The sequence below is a fragment of the Podarcis muralis genome, chromosome 8, assembly GCF_964188315.1.
Source record: "Podarcis muralis chromosome 8, rPodMur119.hap1.1, whole genome shotgun sequence".
Lineage (NCBI taxonomy): Eukaryota > Metazoa > Chordata > Lepidosauria > Squamata > Lacertidae > Podarcis > Podarcis muralis.
The window spans coordinates 47740218-47764512 of NC_135662.1; positions in this window are offsets into that span (position 1 = coordinate 47740218).

Here is a 24295-nt window from a genome sequence, read left to right on the forward strand (position 1 = left end):
GTAATGTTTTCCCAGGTGGTAGAAAATTAAAACATGTTCCTGGAAATGTGATTGATTTCTTAAAGCCAATAAATTGTAGAAATATACATCTGCTGTTCCCAATAGCTAAGCTAAGAGACGGTAAGTGCAGCATGCTTTTGACCTCTCACTGCATATATTGATTCTGGGATATACATCATGTCCCACAAATCTCTGCACTTTGCTTTCAGGGACTCAGTGCTGAAATATCTTTGTTTGTGCTGAGAACAAATATTGCAAAAGATTTTCCCAGCCGGCACCACCTTGGTTAAGGTACCTCTACTCATTGCTTTTTCTTCTAGAAAAATAGGTGCCGGTACTCACCATGAAGTTGTTACAGTAAGTGCCTCACTTTTTAACAACAACAAAAGAGAGCTGCCGGTACTGTGCCCCCTTGAGTGCCCCTGAAAAAAGGCACTGCCTCTACTTCTAACTGTTATCCCTGCTGAGAAATATAGCTTCAGTACACTCAGTCTAAATACTTCCATTTGGAGCAGGCATAGGCAAACTCTGGCCCTCCAGATGTTTGGGACTACAATTCCCATCACCTCTAACTAACAGGACCAGTGGTCAGGGATGATAGGAATTGTAGTCCCAAACATCTGGAGGGCCAGAATTTGCCTATGCCTGATTTGGAGCATCTCTGTGGATGCAGCCATGGGGAAGGAGGAATACCTGAACTGACCAGGTTCAGGTTATCACCTCCTAGTAGCAGATCTGTTTGAGTGTGTCAGGTTAGAAAACCTGCTCACTCAAATTTTCACTAGCAGCCTGGCAGCAGGGCTGCAAGTAGCAGGCCATGTATTAGAGGAAGTAAAATGTGGTCTGTTGCATGCATCCCAACTGCATCCATGGACATTCTTCTTTTCATTGCTGCACGGACAGTACACCATTAGCTCCGAGATTTCCATGGCACTGTGCAAAACGTAAAAACACAAGCATAAGGAGACATTTCCGTTCATGAGATATTGGTGGGGTGCTTGAGGCACATCAGTTTAATTGACTTTCAGAAACTGATGCATGCAGAATCACAGGGAAGTAGCTGGATGCTTTTGATATGTATGTTCCTCCTATTTGGACCGGGGGGGGGGGTGGATCTGATTGCAAAAGGATTTAAAAGAACATGCCAAAAATAATTTCATAGTGCAGTGGAGCTTCCACTGCTATCCTTATTTTTCCAAGTGTTTTGAGCCTTTGAGTCGGAAGCAAGGAGGGAGGACTAATTGCTTTGAGCTTCCTCCTTAAATTGCTGTTTGCTATGCTGGGGACTTTATCAATTTTAATCTCCCATATGTTATGCCATTAGTACATTTCAATGCTCTTTTCAAACTTTTTGAAGAGCTAATAAGCTATAATCTCATCTACTTGTTATTTAAAATTAATGAGCATCCTGATTTCATCTTAATGCATTCATATATATTTTTATCTTTAATGCATTAATGTATACCTGGATATGTCTGGATATGTTCCACATAAACTTTCAAAGAGTTAATAAACAAACAAAATTTGTTAACTACAAATTTAGAATTATAATTATATTACGTCTTCTTCTGTATTTTACCTGGTCAGTGTGCTATGCCCCTTACTATTTGAGTTGTGTCACTAACCAGAGTCTGAGAGGAGGTGTCAGCTTGCACCCTGGCATGGAATCCACACTATTTTCTATTGTGGAGATTCCTGCATTGCAGGGGCTTAGACTAGATGACCCTTGGGGTACATTCCAACTCTGCGAACTCAGCTATACAGCTGCAAATAAAACGTTTTGAATGTGCTGTAAAGTGTAATATACAGTTGTGGCACTAGATGGTGACTGTGAGCTATAGCAAATTCAATGCATTTGTAAAAAAATAATAATGATTTTCACGTCTTTAACATGTGTGTAGATTCCATCTACAATTCTATAATTCTATGAGGAAGTCCCCATCACCTACAGGTTGGGCTAAATTGTAGGTAGGCAAACTAAGGCCTGGGGGCCGGATCTGGCCCAATCGCCTTCTAAATCTGGCCCATGGACGGTCCGGGAATCAGTGTGTTTTTACATGATTAGAATGTGTGCCTTTATTTAAAATGCATCTCTGGGTTATTTGTGGGGCATAGGAATTCATTCCCCCCCAAAAAAAATATAGTCCGGCCCCCCACAAGGTCTGAGGGACAGTGGACCGGCCCCCTGCTGAAAAAGTTTGCTGACCCCTGGGCTAAATGAACAAACTTAATGAAGGATGGTGATAGAAGATTGTGCCTACAGAAGGATAGGGCTAGAAGATTGACCAGCTCTAGAACTGTAGATATAGGGATATTTACGTCACTGACTCTCAGTCAACTGGGATCATTCTTCTGCCCAGGGTGAGGATTTCACAGGAAAGACCCATGTGATTGGTCACCTGACATACTTCCCAGTGACACAGGGAAGTGGCTTCCATGCCACTCTGTCACATATATATATATATATATATAACTATGTCCTCAACATACAATTTGGGGTGCTCTAGTTGCCACTTTTCTAGTACAGCTTTAGGCTGCATTTGAATGACAAAACTACTGAGCAAAGTTGACCAAGAGGGCACCAGTTATGTGAAATGATTCACACAATAGGCAACAGCTATGCAGGGCCGCATTATAAGAAAGCAGTTTACTTGCAATTGCAGCGTAATAACACTATAGGCAAAATAGAATTCAGCTGTTTACCAGAAATAAGAGTCAAGGCCCTGAATTCTGTGTTGCAGGCATAGAACATCTGTTATGTTAGTTCTTCTGCTCTAGAACTACAACTCCTGTCTGACAGGTGCTATTTTGGCTCCAGTCTCACTTAGCTTGCAAAATCAGTGCAACCTTGGTAGACCTAGTAACCTAACTGTATTGACCACAAATGACACAAAGTGCAACCTGCTTTGACTACAATACAATATCTTATTACTAAAGCACTGATGGAGAAAGACCACGCAGTAATAATCAGTGGTCCTGGTTCAGAATGGCTATACCACCAGCAGGGTGGGAAATATCCATGGAAAAGCAAGTCACCTTTTCCCAAGGAACCTCATCCACACAACAGTGAAAAACCTGCCGTGTGAACAGCACAGCCTGTTCTGGTACTGTATTCATCCCTACTCTATCATCAGCCTGGTTGGTGAACTAGGAGCCATTGTAGACTTCAGGCAATAGATGTACTTGCTGACCACATCCCCCCTCAAAGAAAAACCCAATTTGTTGAGGTGCAATGATCTGTCTTTATAAATAAATAGTTGACTCAGTAGGTTGGAAGCAGCAGGAAAAGTGTGGCCTGCATTGCAAAACAGATTCCTGCATTCCTGGCCATGCAACTTTGACAACAGATACTTACAATGGATGTTTGCAGCAGATGTAAGCCACAAGGGAGGGAGGGACATGCTAGTGACGCATTCTTCTTAATTTATTTATATACTACCCTTCCCTCTCACAGAGCATAGACCATAGGCAGATCAATTTGCTTGAGACTTGAAAAATGTTGTAGTAACTGAACTATCATTAGAATATGTTCTGGGAGCTGAGCCCAGAAGACACTGAAGTCCTTGTTCATTCATTTTTGTGTTGTTAAAGAAAAGATTTGAATTATTATTACTATCTTTTAAGTAAAATAAATCCTTAAATTAGCTTGAGTGAACATCTGTCAGCTTTGGTGAGTCAGGAACTATAAGATAGGTCAATGGTGAAAGCTAATGAGAAATCCAGGACCAGAAGGCAGTGGCGTAGCGTGGGTTGTCAGCACCCAGGGCAAGGCAAGTAATTTGTGCCCCCTAACCCGTGGATTTGCGCCCCCTAACCCGTGGATTTGCGCCCCCTAACCTGTGGATTTGCCCTAACCCCAGATGTTGCGCCCGGTGCGGCCGGCCCCCCCTGCACCCCCCACGCTACGCCACTGCCAGAAGGCAGAACTGGGAATTAAGCCACATGTCAAGATCAAAGAGCAAGGCCAGAAACACAAGACATGCTAAAGCTCATGTATACTTTTTTTGCTCAAGAAAAGCAGCACTGAGACAGGGAGCCTTCTTTTACTCCTTTCTGCCCAGGAGGAGCCAATGGCCAGCTTGGACAGAGCTAGTCCAGAAGATTCTTATCTGAGAAGCTGTAGTAACACTACAGAGGCAGAAGCTACAGAGATGTAGTTCACCACAAGAGATGTGCAATTCCTGAGAACACCGCAGAAAAACAAGTCAATGGAATGCTTCAAAAAGCATGTGTTCTATAGGAAGTAAATATTTCCTACCAGGAGAGTGCTCCTGAGAATTAAGAAAGACAGCTTAGCATCTGAATGTTACAAATGACTGTGTTTATTGGCAAAACCACATTTCCCCAAAATGACTTTCACAGGCCAGCTATACATTAACAAGACCCTGATCACAGTGACGGTCTTCAGGTGCTGGTCCACATATTGTGCCCTCATACTGGAGGCAAGCATTATTAAGAACATCCTTTACTAGAAAAGGAGTGTACATGTTATGAAATACATCTATCACCATGGATGAAAAAGGTCTTACGAATTCACTGGGTATTCTATCACAGGATCACACAATTCCCTAGCAGGCTAAATGTCAGAAGAAATGTGAAGTTGTTACAGTCAGAAGCTATTAGCTTCTTCCTTGTGGACAGCTCCATTTTACATGTCAGATATAGCAATTTCCTGGTAGTTGTATGGTCTATGTCTTTGTTAGAGGAGAAGGGACTGTGATGACAGTCCAGAGAATTGGGGTTTGTGGAGGTCAAGAGTCCAGAAATTCATTTCAATGTCCCAAGGGGAACTGTTTAACTTGCTACCTGACAGCTCAAGATGTGGGGAAAACGCCAAGGCACTGTCAGTGGTATGGTGTGCTTAACACTAAAGGCATCTCTAAGTATAAAATGAGTATTTGCATATTAGAAATCAGCATTCTTCTCATGCGACCAATGACTAGGGCTACAACACTCCATAAACAATCATTTACAAAGAAACAGGCTATTTCCCTTGATGTAAAATATGTAAATCAGCCAATGATGAAAATGTATAAGATGTATGTGTCTAAATATAGGGCTAATCAAGTTGAGTACCGAGCTCTGCTGATCAGCTCAATTTTTGTGTTGGCTGAGATACCAAGTGAAGCATCAGGAAAGAAGCATTGACTCAAATACAAAATTCCAGTAAATGAATCATATATTGTTCTGATGCAAACCGGAGTGGAGGAGGATTTTCCCTGCCTTTTAAGGGTGGAAGGGGTTTGTAAACTCATTAGAAATGATAAAAAGTATTCCTGTTCAGTAACACCTTCTTTCCGTTTTGGGGCTATGGAGTTACAGAAACATTTAGAAACTTTGGGAGACCTCATCTCTATATATTTGGCCCATTTCTGATCATATACAACCAAATGAGCAAACACATTTCATTGACGGCATGTTTCAGCTGGTATTTTTTAGTTTAAATATGGAGGGAAAGTTGACATAGGATTTCCACAGAAAATTCCCAGAGTGGTGGCATATCAGCTCTTCCAGTTAGAACTAATCACCAAGGAACCTTTTATTAAATGTTATATACGCTATGTGTATGCAACCACTCTGTGCTGGGACTGAATACTGTGGGAAATTGGGGTGATTTTAACCCACCCTGAGTCTGACTGGCAGTGTCAACAAAGCACCCAAATCGCATCCTCCTACATAAGCACTTTATTTTTCTATGCTCTCCTTTTCTTTGTAAGTCTCTTTTTCTCTGCCTCTGTGTTTCCGTACTCCAGCTCCATGACCTTTGCAAGAAGTGAGCCTGTCTAAATGCTGCCAGAAGAACACAGAAGAGGACTGGATAATTTTGCTGTTAAAGCAGAGCAGTGGAAGGTCTTTTTAAAAGTTTAAAGCTTCATTTTCTTTTTTAGAAACAATGCCTGGTCTGCGCTGGGGCTGAATGATGAGGTAAACTGGGGTTGGTTTTGCCCCTCCCTGAGTTGAAAAAGGTGCGCCTTTTGCCAGATGAGCAATCATACTTCAGTTTAATAGTAATGCAGTCACCATCAACCTGCATTTAAAAGCAAATTAAAAGTAGGCACAGACCACAACATGATTTGATCATACATAAATAATGTTAACATTTTATATGTTTGCCTGGAGGAAAATAAATAAAAGTTTTCAGGAAATAAATGTAAATTGCTATGTTACCTTTGACTGTTTCGAAACCACAGATTGCTAATTTATGCTCTGTGTTTATTACAAGGAGTGTAAAACAACTATCAATAAAAACAGATATCACTGCCCATTATGCTTTCTAGTCAAAGCAATATCTGCCAACAATTTGTATAATCAGGAGTGTGAATTGTCCATTCAGAGGATAAGAATGAGCTTGTAATTAAGGACCTGGATTTGAGCTAAATTCTGCTCTAGGTTTTACTAGGTTTCCTTTCAACACTGGAAATGCACCCAACCTTTTTAAAGCTTCCTTTCTTACTCTTATCATTTCTATACTACACTGAATTCCTCTGATAGGTCTGTGATCCTAGGTGACCTTTTACTGCTGAGCCACACGTTCTCAGTAGAGAATGTTTGCCTCAAATCTAGGCTGTGGAGGAGGGAAAGAATAGGATACTAAATCACCCCTGGCAAATTTCAGGGCAGGAGCGGGCACTCAATTGTGGAAGGCTAAAAATTGCTACCACTAGTGAGTAGTACTGCCATGTTCCACTACCACCATCAGTTCCAAGAGCAGCAGTATGTGATGAATCAATGCTATTGCATCATCTGAAAGGGGATTATGGGGGCAGATAGTGACTATACTTTTAGTTGCCATTATGTTGAACTGTGCTGTATCATCATATAGCATCACTCCAGGGGTTGTTTGTTTCTTGGAGGCCAATGGTAGCTGCAGAAGTAGTTGCCCTCCTTGGGCAACTAAACTTCTGGCCTGTGGGCTGCAGTCCAGTGACACATACTTGGGGGCATGCCCCATTGAAACCCGGTTTAGTGAACTGTAGAAGCATTTTTTCCCCTTGTTGGTTTTAGTGACTTTGATATGTTGGTTTCAGCTCTGTGCATATGCTTTTTTCACGAAGCACTCTGGGATTTTCTTATGAAGAATGGTATAGAAATTATAAAATCATCATAATCCCTGTAGGACTAACTTCAGAGTAATTATGTATTGCACTCATGAATGTTCCTCATCCTTATTGTATCCAGTCTTTCCCAGTGCTTCTGGGATCTCTTTCCTGTTGCTTGGCTTTTTGGGGTTCTCTAATTTGCCTATTTACTTGTCTTCCATTCATTCAAAAGCCAGTTCCTTGAAATTCTTAAATATGGAGAAGGGGGTTGTAACAGCTGTGTTGGGGAGCACATGGCCACAAGAGCGAAAGAAGTATGTTCCATGAGTTGACTGTCAAGTTGGACTAGCGTCAAAGCAATCATTGGCTATTTTGTCAGTTACATAGCCTGTAGTGGGTGTGGCTTGTCTCTCTAAGGGATATGCCTGATCTGTAATTGAAATTTCCCTCCCCTCTCTGGGTCTAGTTGCTTTCATAGGGCACTGGGAACTTTAGTCGTGTAGCTGCTTATATGACAACTGCTGAAATTCTTCACCCCTTTGTTGCTTCCTAGTATTAGGGCAGGCCCATTGCAAGGTTTCCTCATATAGTGAGTACCCTTCCTGAACCCGCAGGATGTTACATAGCCAATTTCAATAAGATTGACTTGACCTCTTGGCTAGCACAGGCCCTACTGTTAGGCTGAGTAAGGCAACTGCCTCAGGCAGCTGGAAGGAGAAGGTGGTGGCAACCTGTTGAAACATTCTTCCTAAGCTTCCCCAACTGATGCCTTTCATTGGAGGACAGAGTTGTGGGTGCCACATAACCTGCCTTGCACCTCACAGGCTAGCCTGCTGCCTTCAGGTGTCATGAAGGATGCTGTCCCATTGCCAATGTTGAAGTAGAGTCAAATGCCTGATGAATCAGCTTCCTATTTACAATGAGGGTGCCATTTTGTCTTTTACCTCAAGTAGCAAAATATTTTCAGCAGGCCGTGCTTGGGCCTACAACAGAGATCATGAATGTGTTATTGCCATATGTCAAAAGAAATAAATCTGATCTTTATATAAACACTTATTAAGCAGCAGATTAGTTGTCAGACAATCCTTATAAATGGGTTGTCTGAAATTCCCTAGAAGTAATTATGAGTTTAAACTAATGGGAAATACAAGAGAGGCATTTTTCTTTTAAGGCACTTTAAAAGCATATGTTTCAAGTACATGAAAACGAGCTTCCCTACTAGGCAGAGAATACTTCCCGGTAGGTGTTGACAGATACTACCAAAACTCTGTCATCAAAAAGGAATGGAGGAAGGGGACCCCTACTGGCATTCATGAATTAAAGTGATAAATAACAAACTTTCAAAACTTGTTTGCCTATGTGCTTATATGTCCCTTAGCAATCACGAAAGCAACACAAAATGCACACAAACAACTGTTTTCACTGCAAAATATCTGTTAGGCAGAGAAATCCCAGCTGGGATGGGGAAACTGGATTCTCCACCACATTTGTAGCCATGCCAGCCAGGGCCAAAAGTGGAAGGCTGCTGCAGCAGAGGTGCCTATACTGAGCCTCTCACCTACAAATGGACCAGCTGAGAATCCAGTTGATCCACAGTTAGCCCTGCTCCTCTCTTATCTCCATAACACCCCATTTGAGGTGTGGGAAGGGGCTTGTGCCAACTCTTCCCAGTGTGAATACTAGCAGCAGTAACTTCCCAGTCACCCACAGCAGCAGGGGCCTCTGTGGTGGCAGAGTCCCCCTGTTGGTGGAGCCTAACAGAGGGACACCTCTGCTCAAACCTACCCACTGCCTGCCAGGCAGCACTCATAAGAGGGTGAGGTTTTCAGCCGAAGTTGTTAAACCTATTTCTTGAAAGGAGTTAAGAGAACACTGGGAATTATAGTTACATGGCTTCACATAGATCTGTAATCCTGATGACATCTGAATGGATTTCTATTGTGGAACATTTCTTAGCTGCATTTGCTTTTTCCTGCAGCCGCTACTTCTGTGACAGCCAGCATGATGGTACCTTATAAAACATTCTCTGTCTCTTTTTTTAGCCAAAAAGACAGCTAATGTTTCTATTGATAGCTAATGAAAGTCAAAGGAATATTTAAATTATAAATCACTTTAGTTTTATATTCAAGTTCACAGTACACTGCTTAAGAACTTAAGAAGAATCTTAGCTAGTCCAGCATCCTGTTCTCACAGTGGCCAACCAAATGCCTGTGGGAGCATTTTCTTGCAAGGAATCCTATTCAGAATAAGGGAATTTCCCTTAAAAAAGGGAAAAGTTGACAGCTATGGTGGGGAGTCTGCAAGCAAGATCTGAAGTCAGCAGCACTCCACCCATCTGTGATTTGCAGCAACTGGTCTACTGCCTCCAGCAGTGGAGGTGGAACATAGCATTGATAGCATTATCCTCCATGAATTTGCTTGATCTTCTTGTATCTAATCCTCTTTTCTGTTCTGCTCTATTATCTTGGTCAGCTGCCTACTTCCTGCAGAAGCATCTTAAATTGCAAAACAGCCCCTCACCCCAGTCTGGTGTGCTTTATACAGTATTCTCTGAATTCCCATTCAGCTCCTACATTCACAGTCACCTCAGTCTGACCCAGTACTTTCTTCTCCATTGCAGTGTTTGTGAAACCCTTTCATAATTCAGAAGGCACCCTGGAGCTCTCCTCTTAGAAAGGAATTGCTCTGCTGGGGCAACGTATTTCTTACCCTTGAATCCACCTTATGCAAACACTCATGCTCATAAGCAACGTGAGACAGTCAAATTTTAAGGTAGCCAATCTATCTACATTGGCCAGGAGCCATATAATTCAAAAACCATCTGGTTTACGAAATTCTGAAAAGAAGGGAAAATCTTACCACTCAGTGAATTGTGTAAAAAGGAATAAAATAGGAAAGCACAGCCCCTCTAGGATCTGTATGTGTGGATTTGCCCCTGTAGCAATCAATACCTCTCTGCATGTCAGTCCGGTCTCCTGCACTGCTGCTAGGAGCAGGTTTGCACCAAACAGTTCTGCCCCCTAGTGACCATCCCACATACGCTGTTGGTTGCAAGAATTTTCTGCCACAAGTACATTCTATACATTATAGGTGGAGAAATTTCCAACGATGTCTTTCAGCTTTGCTACACAGAGTGTAAGTAGAAATGGAATGAATCGTCATGTCTAACTGTCTGATGACTAATGCTGTATTTCTGCACATATTGGAACCAGCTTATGATAGGGATAAAGTGGATCAAATAATATATTTAATTGGTCCAACATGCTTTAATTGACACTTCATGATAATAGGAGGTTGGTGCTACATAGTACTAATAAATTTTTTTTCAGATGGAAAGGAACTGCAAGCCGTACCAGATGAGGCATCATTCATCCAGTTGCCCACTGAGTGAACATAAAAAAAAAGCAACTAGAAGGTGTGGTGGTACTGAGCTAGACTGGGGGCCTAGTGTGGGGTAACATTATGTGCAGCCAGGGGTGCCAACTTGAATAAAAAAATTGGGGGGGGGAGGTAAGCCCCACCCTGCATAATTGACCACAAGACATGGTGCATGTACACCATTTGAATGGCAATGCCCATCAGCTTCTGGGGGCCCCAGCCCCCTCAAATATTTTAGGGGGGCCAAAAGGACATCAGCCCCTAGGACTTGGCTCCTAAGCATCCAGCTGAATGTAGCATATGGTTTGTTATTAGAGTGACTGAAATTTAGCTGTATTGCCAGCTGTATTTAGCAAGTGATTGAGATATGGACTCTAAGGCTATGTACAAAATCCCATTTATTATGCTGCGCCGACCCAATTGCCATGCTGACCTCTGCCTCTATTGCGCAGTCCTGAGCACAGTGCCGGGGAATGGCACCACAACACTACAGAGGTGTAGGGATTCAACAAAGCGGTGCTGGAACTCAGTTCCGGTGAGTTATGGCTGAGAAAGGGCCCTAGTAATTCTTAACCTTTGTGATAGCTCATTCTTACCTTCCGGTGTATGGCTACATGCTCACAGGAAGGTATGTAAATAGTATGTAACTATTGACAAAATAATTATTTTGTGGTAAACTCGCCCTACTTGTGTTTAAGATGTTCAAGGAATGGATCAACAGTTCCATCAAAAGTACATGGGGGAAGAGCAAGCAGCCCCTAAAAAGATCAAGTAGTCTTGGTTCTTTGACCATGGGATGAGGAATCATGTTAACTATTGTAAGATTTTCAACTGCTTGAAGAAGGAATTGAGTGAGCGGCGCGTGGCTCAAAAACTACACAAAGAAGGTATAACAAAGCATTACCTCAGGATAAAAATCCTGAGATAGCAACCATGGAATATTATGTATCTATTATTCCACTGTTGTTCAATTAGAAACCAGGAGCTAATAGAGGAAGAGCATAATGTTTGTGGCCAGCAGAATATAAAAGCCTGAAAATGATTTCTTCTTCTTCTTCATATATAATCATAAAGATATGTCTGCAAATATGTATTAGTGGTTCGCCACAGATTATTGTTATCCTTGGATTTCAAGAAGCCTCTCGTATGAATGTGAAAGCCTTTTGACTTCCTGTTTTCCATTTTCTTTCCATACATTAATAATTTACCATTTCCAGTACTTTCTGTGTGCCGGTAAAAAGCCCCCAGATCAACAATGCTTATGAATATCAAACAACTGAACATCTGAATATCAAACAACTGAAGGGGTATTCTAGAGAATTCTCATATGTGGTTCTAAATGGATTAAAATTCCAAGAAATAGTTAAATCTACAATTTGCCGGTTGCTTTAGAGAATGGTGCAGCATAAGGTGACTTATCACTGAACTTAAGAACAACTAATAAGATTTGAAATTGTTGCTTTAAAACATTTCATGTTCAAATTATAGGACCTGAGTTATACATGGCATGGACCACACTCGGATAAAGCATTTACATGCACAAGGTCCCATATATCCCCTCACATTTACATTCACTTTTATTGAGCACCAGTCCATGGTCTTTGAATACCACCGATGCAGCAAGTTCAACCAAATAATGTTGACATGCATATTCAATATGTCTTTGCAGTAGCAGCACTATGACAGTTGTGCTATAACATTGGCCTTAAGTTCTCTCGATATTGCTGCTGTAATATAAACGCCTTCAGAGAGAACAAAGTTCTGGAACTGCATTAAGAACATAAATACAGTGCTCCAAGCTTCCACATAAAAGTGAATGTCACTGAAATGTCTTCTTTGTGTGGGAAAGGATTGAACAATTGGATTTGATGTGCAATCAACAAATTCTAAGAAGACTCACATTTCTTCACAGATATATGAAAAAGCCAGCTGGTTTAATTCCTTCAATTCTAAAATGGCCGTTTTGTAATTATTGCTGTTGGTCATAATTCATCACCATGTACAGCCCAGATACTTCTATGATGTTTGCTGGCTTCCTGAGAACTTTAATGTGCATTTTCTGAAATGCACAGCTTCTGAAACGCACACCAATAGAGGGCAATTTCTATTGATTCTTGTTTCTTAGCTTCTCTGCACATCACCAGGCCATTACAATAAGAATGGCCATTATTGATTGGAAAAGGCCATAGCTCAGTGGTATAGTATTTGCCTTCAATCTCCGCCATCTTTAGGTAGGGCTGGGAGAGACTCATGCTTGGAGAGCTACTGTGTTAATAGTACTGAGTCAGTGTAAACAGTAATGAGCAAGATAGGTCATTGGTTTGAGTCAGTATGTATTTTTGTGTTTTAATACTGTAAACTGCCCTGTCATCTTCAGATGAAGGGCAGTATAGACATTCATTCAATCAATCAATCAATGGACACACTGTCTTTGTTGTACCCACAGTGTCCCCATTCAGATCTTTCTCTAAACTGCAAGCAAGTTGCAAAAGCTTCAAAACCTCCAGGCAGCTCTGTGTCCAGTTCTGCTAGTATTTTGCAGACTCAAAATTAGAATGCACAGAAGTTAAAGGCAGGGTTTGGAGCGAGGGGCTTCCTGTGTAAAAAAAAAAGAGGATGAAGACTTTATAAAGCTACAAAATAACAATCTGCAGCCATGAAAATCAGGCTATGAAGAAATTTTCCCTTCCCACTTGACCTTCTGTATCATCCAAGAATATCTCAGATACCTAATGCCAATAAACAGTTTGTTCCCATGAGAAAAAGGCTAAAAAAGCATTTTCCCCTTGCAAATCATTCAATTAGAAATCATAGGCTCTAAAATAGTGGCTCATTGCTGACCATTTATGCTTAAAATCTAATGATGAAATTATGATCTACTACTACTACTTTTTCTTTCAACCAAAGCCATAACATGTTAAGATAAATTCCATATGGCTAACTTGTTTTTGCTCTGCTTTTTAATGTTGCATCAACTCTTTTGTATTTTTAAACTGAGGATTGTTGGGTTGAAAATGAACGACAGATGAGTAGATAGGTGTCATACGGGAGGCGTCTCTCGAGCAAGCCTCGGAGACTCCCTTTTATTGAATATTACTGCGTTTGCCACGTATGCTTGTTGCTGATTGGTTAACATAAGTTCAAAACAAGGGTTGCATATAAGACATTAATTATTGCATATAAGACATTAATCATAGACAGGTTAAAGGTTGGGAAAAGGAAAGCGGAGTTTACACAGGCATGGGTTCGGACTGCCCGTACCAGAGTGGTACGAAAAAGGAATGTACAAGGAGGGGTAAGTACAGATTGATATGGTGTGATCTCAAGGTGAACAGAACGTACCAGGGTGATGAGGGAATGTCTTAGCATCAGCACGGTTTGTGCAGTGTGAGCAAAACAAAGCTTAGAAGCAAGACTTCCCATATGTGCAGAAGCAATGCTTTCCTTCAGAGGATAAATTACATCTACTAATTGACAGTTGAGTCAGCTAACCCAACTGTCAGAACTGGTCAATGGGGTTGGGGGGCTGAGATTCTGCCCAGCAGGACTGAATTCTCCATACATTGTTTGATATGTAGGGAGTTCAGTCTTGCTTTCTGAAGGATTCAGCAGCAGCAGACAGTTCCCACAAACCAAGCAAAGACTAGCTACAGTAGATGGGAAGGACTACCTAGATGGGCCAGTGATGTGACTCGGTTAGAAATCATCTTCATGTTCAAATTTAAACTTGAATTTTACTTAATTTTTAACTGTCATTGTTTCCCTACCAAGAACCTTTGGAATTACAATACATGGAGTGGAATGGACCTAGAAAACATAATCACACCAAAACTTCTTAGGGTGATATGCTCAGAGTAGACCCATTGGAATCAATGAACTTGAGCTACTTAAGCCAATTGAGTTCAATGGCAATACTCTGAATAACCATGGATATTACTCATAGGTTTCCCCATGGCAGTTAAACCCAGCTAAAAAGTCAGTGTTCAGTGCAGATTTTCACCTAGGAATGTAGTTAACTAAGAATTTTAGGCCCTTGAGGTAAAGGAGTCTATCTTGCCAGAGAGAAGAAGGATAGCAAAGATGCCCACCAGCTAAATATTCTGCCTAGGGGAACAAGTTTCTTCTTGAGTAGAATAATTTAGAACATATTTTTAAAAACTTGCTTCTTACTGCAGAAATAAAGGGGTGAAATTCTATGGACCCAGTTATTATATGGGTGTGATGAGACTGGCAGGCAAGTACAGGTGAAAGTGAATTTGTTTCTTAGGAACCAGGGAAGTTGTCAGTATTGGTTTCTCTTGGTTTCTCATTTTACCAGTATTAAATTCAGTTCTCCAAATCAGTTTGCTATTATTATTATTTTTAAAGAGGCTTCATGAAAATTCATCAGCATTTTTGTGCTAATTTCTCAGACTATATACATTTTATGTGCAATTTTGCCCGAAACATACATTTTTAAAAAAGCATTTCCCCCTAACAATGCATTTTGAATGTTATTTTCACTAACATATGCATTTATATGTACACTTAACTATATGCATTTTTGCACACATTACTTACCATTGCAAAATTCAGTTAAGTGTGAATTATTAAGGATTATTATTGCTGCTGTTGTTATTATTATTATTTTATTTATTCCCCACCCATCTGGCTGAAACCATACCAGACCCCGTTTAGCTTCTCAAATGTGCTAGCAGTTTCATTGCTGCAACACTAATTTTCTCTCTGGGCTAAACACAGTATTTATCTTTTCATTCAGGCATATCTCACTCCTTGATTTTTTAAAAAAAAGATTTCACATTGGTTACCACCTTTCTAGACTGTCATTAAATTGCTACTTAGCATCACATTGTTCATAAGAATACCTCCCTGTCAATATTTGCAAAGCTATTGTCGTAGTGCTGTTAAAACTGCTTTCCAGAATCCTCTTTCTCAGGAGGCCTACAAATCATTCCTCTCTGGCATTGGTTATTAGGTAATGAGCTGTGATCTCTCTGGTCATCCATTAAATTCTATGAGATTCATTTTCCTACTTCAGCCTTCTGCCATTCGCTGTACTACTGTCATGGTATGGACTTGGCTTGTGCTATGCCATTCTAACGATCATTCCCAGGAGAGCATTGCATGAAATAGAAAGACTTCCCAGCCTGACCCTAAAAGTCAGCATTAGCTTAAGCAGTACTATATTTTGGATTTTTCTAGCTAAACTATGAGACCAGGGCAAAGTCACACAGCTCTGCTGCCATGTGATACAAGAAAGCCCTGAAATTCACATTATATGCAATCATGGGAAGGGATGGGGGAGAAATTTGATTCACTTAGCATTTTAATTTGCCCTTCTTGAACCAATGTGCAAACTTCTATCCCAGCCTTCACCTGTCTTATGCCCTTCCAATGTTTTGAACTACAACTCCCATCAGCTCCCGTTAGCATGGCCAATGGTCAAGGAAAATGAGAGATGCACTCCCAAATATCTGGAAGGCATCAGGTTCAGGAAGGTTGCTCGATCCTGTTTCACTCTTACTTAGGAATCTTTTTAATCTAAATAATCCCTCCCCGTTTCCTCATAGGGATGGTGTTTCAATTCTTTGCCCAATTTGGTTGATCTTTTCTGCACCTATTACGCTATTTTTGAAGTGAAATGAATTCTTACATTCTACAAATGAGATTCAGCCTAAAATATTTACACATAAATAAAACTGGCACAAACAATTGGTGGCATTGAGGGATAAAAAGATAGACATTTCCCCTACCCTCTTAATAAAAATCTGACGTTGAATTAATGCTTGGGCATCAATTACAACCATGACAACAAAAGGCAATAAATAAATTCCTGTCAAGAAGAAAGCATGCATCAAAACCAGAGATTATATATTTTCTCCTCTGCAAAGCCAGAATACATTGATTATTTTTTCAAGTCCTAAGGCTTACTGCAGCCTTCTGTTGATATCAGCAAAATTATATAGTTTTGACATTCTATTTCCAGCTCAGCAAATTCTGTATGTAATCATCCCAGCCCTCACTTTAATGGTGTTTAGTTTTTTCATTTTTAACAAAGGCAGGTTAAGGGAAATAGATTGATGGAGCTTCTAGCTTTCTATATTGCAAATATCTTGGGACATCTTACACTGATTAATCATCTGAACAACAGAATGCTGAACTATTAAATTATTATATCATTAGCTATTATAATTGACTACTCACCCTGATGAGGAAAACAAACAAACAAACAAGAGATATCTCTAAGCATGCATCATTTACCACCACCAACAGCCAGCCCAGGACTGAAAAGAACCAGCTGTCCAGAGCTAGGAAATTAACAGCTTCAGGCTGCAATCCTATACACATTTTGAACATTTAACAGGTGCACTCACTTGTGATAGTAGACTGAGATGGAATGCATCCCTGTCTCCTCATGCTTCCTAGACAGAAATGAATGAACGCATGCTTTCCTATTATTCTTAAATTTACATCTCCTGTTAACTTGTTTCTGTATACAGAAATGTATTACTGAAGACCTGTTTGTTCCTGTATAGCTGTTGTCATGTATGAGGAACCTGTGGCTGTCCACAGGCCATTGGATTACAGCACTCAGCGTCCCTGGCTGTTGAGCAGGGGCTGATGGGAAATGGAGTCCAACAATATCTAAAGAGCCAAAGGGACTCTATCCTTATCTTGGCCACTTCGTCTCCATCCAGCTTTACTTGAGAAGTTCCCCCACAGACAAACACCCTACAAGTTAGCTAAAATATTACTTTGGGAGTGTCTTATAAAGTTTACCTGCTTTACCTTCCTCTGGGATTACATTTTGACCCAAGGAATTTGTGGAATTTGTTTTTCCCACCCCATTATTAGGAAACCTTTTCTCACCTGGTATCTACTCCCCTCTGCCATGCGGGAACAATGGATTTTCCTGAACTTATCAAATAAACAGCACAGCTCAGCAGTTTTTATGCACTAGTTTGACAAAGAGTAGAACAAGTCTTTTCATTTTGCTGCAAATTTCCCAACCTGTAGCAGCATCTGTAATGTTGTTGTTGTTGTTTGTTTGTTTGTTTGTTTGTGCCCCGGCCATCCGGCTGGGCCTCCCCAGCCACCCTGGGTGGCTTCCAACAAAATATTAAAATACAATATATTAGAAAGCCGTAACATAATTCATTCCTAAAAACAAGTGATTATTTATTATAGTGGGCAGTGTAAGTAGCACCCTTGTCTTAGAAAGTTAGGTTTCAGTGGGGGAATTATTTTGTTCTTAACTGAATTACTCTGAAAGATGGATTGCACATTAATAAGGGCATGCTGGTGAATTACATCTGTTTGCAGGATACATGGGATGAGATTTGGGGAAACAACTAGGCACAGGTTGACAGCATAATAGTATTGAACAATGAAAGAAGGTAGGGCTGAAGCAGGGGCTACCCCTAGAAAGGAGAAAAAGGAAAAACAGAAACCTGATGGGAGGGGCTGAAGTGCTGGGGAAATGCTATAGACCAAGGGTAGCCAATATGATGTCCCTCAGATGTTGCTGAACTACAGACCCCATCATGCTGCCTGAGGCTGGTGGGACTTGTAGTTTAGCATCATCTGGAAGTCAGCAAATTGACTACCCCTGCTATAAGGAAAAGATACGTGACTGATACAATTTTTAAAAATCAAGTGTCCAGAGGCGCATATACATGGCAGCTTTTAGTCTCAACACTGCAAAAGACCCAGTTCTGTATTTTCTAAACCTCAGCACTTCTCCTGTATTGGCAGCAACTGTGCACTATCTGCAAAACCACCCCTACAAGTTCAGAATGGCATTCTGTGAGGCACAAGGAGTTGCAAAGCATTTCCTTTCACATAACAACTTGCTTTGTAAATGTGCATGGGTCTCTGAAATGCAAACAAAATCTTCCTTTCAATTAAGAGTGCTAATAGCCTTTGGCCTAGGTTGAAAGTGGAAGGGGCCTGGAGGCTCTCAACAGAGATGAAAAACAGTCTTGACCACAGTAAAAAGCTGTGGATAAAGTTAAGGCATGCTTCCTTAAATCTGCATCACAATTTACATTGCTTGGAGATCGCTATTACTTCACAGAAGCTCATCTACAAAACAAGCAAAAGCATCTGTCTGCAAGCTGTTCTTCAACTCCCTGGGAAACCTTATTATCTTCAGAAAGCCAGAAAGGGTAGGCAAGCACTTATTTACTCCATCTTATAAAAAATATTTAAGGCATATGGTCCTCCACATTCTGGTAAAGAAAAATAATAAAATTAGCTGAAGCCTGATTTACAGATTCTAAAAGAGAAGTGTTTTCCCCATCTAAGAAAGAGTGCAAGGCTATATATGTTGACTCAAAAGGAAGTCCCAAGGAAAGTGTGTAGTGGATTGCAACCTACCTTGACATACAAAATGTAAGATTACTGAAATTCATGTTCTAAATATATCGCCTGCTACTTCATACTTTTCAAATGTCTGTCTCTTTGCCCACCTACATGGGGTGACCTATATAAAATCTGCAGTTGGTTTGAGGTAGGCACTCAAAACAAAGGTTATTAGTGGCATCATCTGCAGTTTCTTGATTATGAAGGAGTGAGCCTCAGGATTTGTCACAATAAAAAGGAACTCAGCCTTCTGGTGTGCTGCAGTGGGAACACCAGAACATGGAAATACTGATCAGAGCACATGTCCAGTCACTTGCATGTAGCTATTCATCCCCATTAACAGGACTAAGCACTAATACCCATTCAATGCCTACTTTGATGTGTTCCACAGTATTTAAGCCACTCACAGAGTATTCTGCAATAATAATAATAATAATAATAATAATAATAATAATAATAATAATAATAATATATTCATACCCCATCCCACCTATCTGGCTGGGTTTCCACAGCAACATGGGCGGCTCCCAACAGAACATTAAAAACACAATAAAAGATAAAACTTTAAAAACATCCCTAAACAGGGCTGCTTTCAGATGTCTTCTAAAAGTCAGATAGTTGTTTATTTCCTTAACATCTGATGGGAGGGTGTTCCACTGGACAGGCGCCACTACTGAGAAGGCCCCCTGCCTGGTTCCCTGTAACCTCACTTTTCGCAGTGAGGGAACCGCCAGAAGGCCCTCAGAGCTGGACCTCTGCCCGCCCCCTTAATAAAAGAGTGAAAATCTGTACACAAGGAGATGGGTTATCAAGGGAGAGGGAGAGTATCCTTATTGCCAAGATGACCTGACTGTGTTTTTAGTATATCCAACTAAAAATGCATTGCAAGGGAATAACTTCTGCATTCAGATATGCAGTGGGACATTTGTCTCCTGCTGCTGGTTCTGGGAACATAAGCTGCCACAGCAGAATGATGGGCCATCGAGAGCCCTCCATTAGCCATCCTCGCTTCTAGCAAAGAGAACCAGTAGACACATGGCTAGCTGTAAATTCCCTGCAGTGGGGAGAGCAACCAACCCTCCTTTTCGCTGCTGTTGTTATTTGCCTAAAGTTGTCAAGGTACTGTTCAAAAATTAACAAACTATCCCTGACCCAGGGTAACAAATAGACACAATTCTGTGGGGTTTACTCAAAGTTCAGTGAGGTTAGGACTGCAGTCTAATGCATCATAGTTATAGAAACTTGACAAGGTGCATTTTATATTGATTTTGTGATTCTTTTGTAAAACTTGGATTTTGTTAGCTGTTTGGCACATACAAATAAGATTAGATGGATGGCTAGGTAGTCTCAGCAATAGGAATGACTTCCCACCCACTCTCAGAGAAAGAATGGCTATGAACAGACAAGTAATATAATATCTATCTAATCTATCATCTATCTCATGCCTTCACCTTAATAAAGTATGCATAAAATCCATATATTAGTGAAAATGACATAAAAATATATATCATAAGTGTCAGAGACTGCCTCCCGGTCTCAGCTCACAGAAGACCAACGCTAGCCATTAGAACTGTACAGAAGTCTTTATTGGCATTTAGTTTCCATTTCCAAACACTAGCGTGCGTCTCTACGTCTGAACCCTAGACCAGCGAAGCCTCGTCTGAGTCTCCGCCCCCTGTACACCAGTTTAAGACTCTAGCCTTACTCCACCTTCTTCGTTTCTCCTTCCTCCTCTGGGTCCTACTACCCCCCTGGGTGCCTTCTTTCCGGGATGCCTCGGAAGCGGACCCTTCGGACTCCTCCCCTTCTCTCCGGCGGGCTTTGGGACCCGGCTCTCTCTCCGGACTGCCCATTGCGCCCCCCTCCTGTACATTTGAACTTGGCGCGCGCGCGCTGCCCCTGACCTTCCTTTTGACCGTTACCTCGCTCTCTGATGCAGGCGTGGCTAACCCTGACTCATGTCCTTCCGCTGACGGAAGGCTGCCTGCTGCCGATGTTTGGGACTCCTCCCCCTTACTGCTCTCCGGTGGGAAAGTTGGTCCCGATTTCCAGCTGCTGCTCTCTGAATCCCCTCTGGCCCCTCCTTCCTGGGGTGTTCCCTCTGGCAACCCCCTGGCTCTGACCACTGGGGCCCCTTTCTGTGAATCCTCTGATTCACTGGAGAGACTTAGAGACCTCGGATGGCTACCCTCGCTGACTTCTCCCTCAGATTCCTCTCCCTCGGTCTCTACTTCCTCCCTCTCCTGTCCCTCTGCTCCTGAACCCCTGACATCCATCCCCCCCTCGAAGCCCCCCCTTCCCCCCTCCCCTCCTTCCGGTGCGGGTACTGGGTGCTCCGTCGTCGCGGGGGTGCTTGCCGGATACAGTTCATCCCCCATGTACTCGTCAACGTCGCTCTCCTCTGCTTCCATCTCTCTGTCTTCATGCTCGAACCCCACGTTGTCCCCCAACACGTCCATGTCCGTCTCGCCCCTCTCCCCCTCTTCGGGTGGTCCCATCCAAGGACCCCTCAGCCACTTCCTGCGCCACTGCTCCTCTGGTTGATCGTCCCACCAATACGAGTGGTCTGAGGCAGACCCCGGTGGCGAACCCACCTGAGAGCTGGGGACTGGTGCCTGTTCCTTGTCCGAGTCGAACCCCAGGAATGTGCTGGCTGAAAGAGTGGGGGTGAAAAGCCAGTCATCGAAATACTCTGCTGGCATGGGCCTGTGCGGGAAGAGGGCATGAAACTCCTCTTTGAGCAGCGGTTCCTCCAAGGCATAGTCCGGTACCCAGCTGTTGGCACTGGCCGGGGTACCCTCTCTGGCTAGGAAATATTCTACTCCCTCTTCCCCCCATCTGGAGTCCAAAATCTCTGTGACCTCATTGACGTGTCCCTTCCTAGGCGGCCCCCTCACTCTGGGCCCTTCACTGCTCTGGTCTGGTGCGGTGTCTGGCTCCTGAAACCTATGAGGTGCTTTGTAGGGCGTGAGCACCAATCTATGGAACACCGGATGCATTCTGGAACCCTCCGGAAGAGCCAACCGGAAGGCCACTGGATTGACCTGCGCCTGGACTTGGTAAGGTCCTAGCTGCTTATGACCTAGCTTCTTCTTAGCTAATGATCTGGTCGGCACTGCTTGCGCTGCTAGCCAGACCCAGTCACCCACCTGTATGTCTTCCCCAACTCTTCTGTGTCTGTCGGCCTGCACCTTGTATGCGTGCTTAGCTAGTTCTAACTGCCTCCTGAGCTGTTCGTGGACTTCCTGCAACTCTGACGCTAAGGCTTCCGCTGCCTGTGGCTCCCCCTCCCCCACTCTCTCTAAACCCGGGAAGGTTCTGGGATGCCTCCCGTTGTTGGCGAAGAACGGCGTCACCCCCGTCGACACGTGCTTCGTATTGTTGTAAGCGAACTCGGCGAGCGGCAGGTAGTCCACCCATGTCGTGGGCTGCTGGTTGGCGTAGCATCGTAGGTACTGCTGCATGACGGCGTTGACCCTCTCCGCTTGTCCGTTGGTCTGCGGGTGTCTCGCCGACGCCAAATTGACTTTGACGTTCAGAATGCCCATCAGCTTCTGCCAGAAGTTCGAGATGAACTGTCGCCCCCGGTCGGAAAGAATAGACCGTGGCAGACCGTGGACCTTGAACACGTGGTCGATGAACAGTTTGGCGGTCTGCTCTGCTGTGGCTACCTTCGCACACGGAATGAAGTGTGCCATCTTAGTAAACATGTCCACCACCACTAGCACTGCTGTCTTTCCCCTCGAGCTGGGCAGATCCGTGACGAAGTCCAGGGCCACCCTCTCCCACGGTTCAGACGGTGTCTGCAGCGGTTCCAGCAATCCCGCCGGCGGTCTGTGAACTGACTTGGCCCTTTGGCAGGTGTCACATCTCGAGACGTAATCCGCTACTTCCCCCCGCATCTTGGGCCACCAAAAGTCTCTGGCTACGAGTTCGACAGTCTTTTCTTTGCCAAAGTGCCCTGCGGTGGGAGCGTCGTGTAGCTGCTGCAGGACCCTTGCGCGGAGGTCATCTCCCGGCACGTAGAGTGCTCCCTTGTGGAGGAGCAACCCATCGCGAATCTGGAACTCGTCGGCCCTCGCTGTGCCCCTGTGCACCTCCTCCATCTTGGCCCGTGCGAAGGGGTCTTCCCGCAGCGCGCGACGTACGGCGTCCAGGTCCACGGTTGCCGACGCGCATGCCCACGCTTCCGGTGTGAAAATGTGCTTGGCCGCCGACGGTGCCGCCTCCTCCAGGTATTGCGGCTTTCTGGACAATGCATCCGCCATCACGTTGTTGTCGCCTGGGATGTACTCTATCTTGAAGTCGAAGTCCGCGAAGAACTCTGCCCATCTAATGTGTCTCTGGTTGAGGAACCTAGCCGTGCGCCAGTACTCCAGATTCTTGTGGTCCGTGTGGACCTGCACTGTATGTCTGGCTCCGATGAGGAAGTGCCTCCATGCCTTGAATGCTGCATGTATGGCTAGCAACTCCCTGTCCCAGATAGTGTAATTCTGCTCCGACTTGCTGAGCTTCCTCGAGTAGAAGGCGCACGGCCTCCAGTCCCCCTGCTGGTCTTGTTGCAACAGGACAGCTCCCACGGCTCTGTCTGAGGCGTCCGTCTCCACCCTCATGGGTCTGCTGGGATTCACATGCAGCAGCTGCTCTTCGGACGCGAAGAGACGCTTGAGTTTCTGAAAGGACTGCTCCGCTTGCTCCGTCCAGATGAATTTCTTCTTCTTGGAGCTGAGCGTGTCGGTGATGGCCGCTGTCTGCATGGCAAATCCCTTGATGAACTTGCGGTAAAAGTTGGCAAAGCCGACAAACCGCTGGACTTCCTTCCGATTGCGTGGGCTCTTCCAGTCCAAAACTGCGCGAACCTTGGCGCTGTCCATGGCGAGCCCCTTGTCCGACAACTTGTAGCCCAGGAAATCCACCTCCGTCACGTCGAACTGGCACTTCTCCAGTTTGGCGTACAGCCTGTGCTCCTTCAGTCTCTGCAGAACTTCCCTGACATCCCTCTCGTGCGCCTCTCGCGATTCTGAAAAAATCAGGATGTCGTCCAGGAAGCATACGCACTTCTTGTAAAGGAGCCCCGCCAGCACGTGATGCATAAAGGCTTGGAAAGTGTGAGAGCCATTTTGTAATCCGAAGGGCATAACTCTGTATTCGTAGGTGCCCAGTGGCGTGAACATGGCCGTCTTCCACTCGTCTCCGTCGCGCATGCGAATCAGGTTGTACGCGCCACGTAGATCCAGCTTGGTGAAAACGCGTCCTTTCCGCACCGTCGCGAGCAGGTCGTCTATCTTGGGCATGGGGAAAGCTGAGGGCTTGGTTTTCGAATTCAAGATTCTGAAGTCCACCACCAGTCTTTTTTGGGGGGTATCCCGCTTCTTCACAAAGAATACGGGACTGCCTCCCACCGCTTTCGACTCCCGGATGAACCCACGCTTCAAATTGTGATCTATGAACTCCCTGAGTTCTTGCAGTTCATCCTCAGACATGGAGTACAGTTTCCCAGTTGGCAGCGTCGC